This window comes from Phoenix dactylifera, unplaced genomic scaffold, assembly GCF_009389715.1.
Source record: "Phoenix dactylifera cultivar Barhee BC4 unplaced genomic scaffold, palm_55x_up_171113_PBpolish2nd_filt_p 001363F, whole genome shotgun sequence".
In the NCBI taxonomy this organism is placed as follows: domain Eukaryota; kingdom Viridiplantae; phylum Streptophyta; class Magnoliopsida; order Arecales; family Arecaceae; genus Phoenix; species Phoenix dactylifera.
In genome coordinates, this window is record NW_024068687.1 from 5,930 (window position 1) to 6,842 (window position 913).

Consider the following 913-nt stretch of genomic DNA (forward strand, 5'->3'; position numbering starts at 1 on the left):
CTCCTGCCACAGCTTCCGGAGCTGCTCAGAAGAGATCCGGACCTCTAGTGGCTGAGTAGGAGGTGCTGAAGAAGAGGGTCCGGCTGAAGTGGATGGTACTGAAGTGGAGGGATGAGTGGGAATATCAGAATCATGATCAGGGCTGGGGGAGTGTCGAGTAGTAGGTGTGGAAGAGGATGATTTTCTGACCCAAACTCCCTCTACCTTATCAAATCCCATCTTGTCAAGGGTTCCCTCACCCATGCGATCTGTGTATCGCAGTGCGCGAGAGGGTTCCCCCTCAGAAATAGGGATCTCGGACTCCCTAAAAATCAGGGTATACATTATCCCATATGGAAGGGTGAGCCTAGGTTTGTCTAGTGGCTCACATAGGTATTTGTAGATCAGTTTAGGAAAGTTGACTGGGGTATCTTGGAGAATATAATACATCAGGGCTAGGTCCCTCTCGGATACAAAGTCGAAGCGGCCAGTCTTAGAAAATAGGGTCCTAGAAATAATACTCAAGAGGAGCCGCAGCTCAACTGAAAGTGAACTAGCGAACACCTCATCTAGTGGGGACTGGGGTGGACTCCCTAATATGGCCGTAAGGGCCTCAGTCCTATCGGCCGGGTGAGTAGGAAATACCCCTACTAGGGAAGATGTAGGATTTGTGTTATAAAATCCTCAGAAATGAATAAAGGGACACCCACTACGGTTCCCTGTATCCCACCATTGCCCCTGGACACTGTCCCATAGAACTCCCTAACTAGCTCTGGGTAAGTGGGGAGATCTAGTGAGCAAAAGAACTCCAGTCCTTGGGCCCTCAACCTATCCCCTATAGTGAAGCCTTCCCGGGAGAGATAGTCGAAGTTGACATATCTCCCGGTGGAGACCGCCTTCCCGGCGCACGGACGCGAGGGAACCGGCCTCGGCG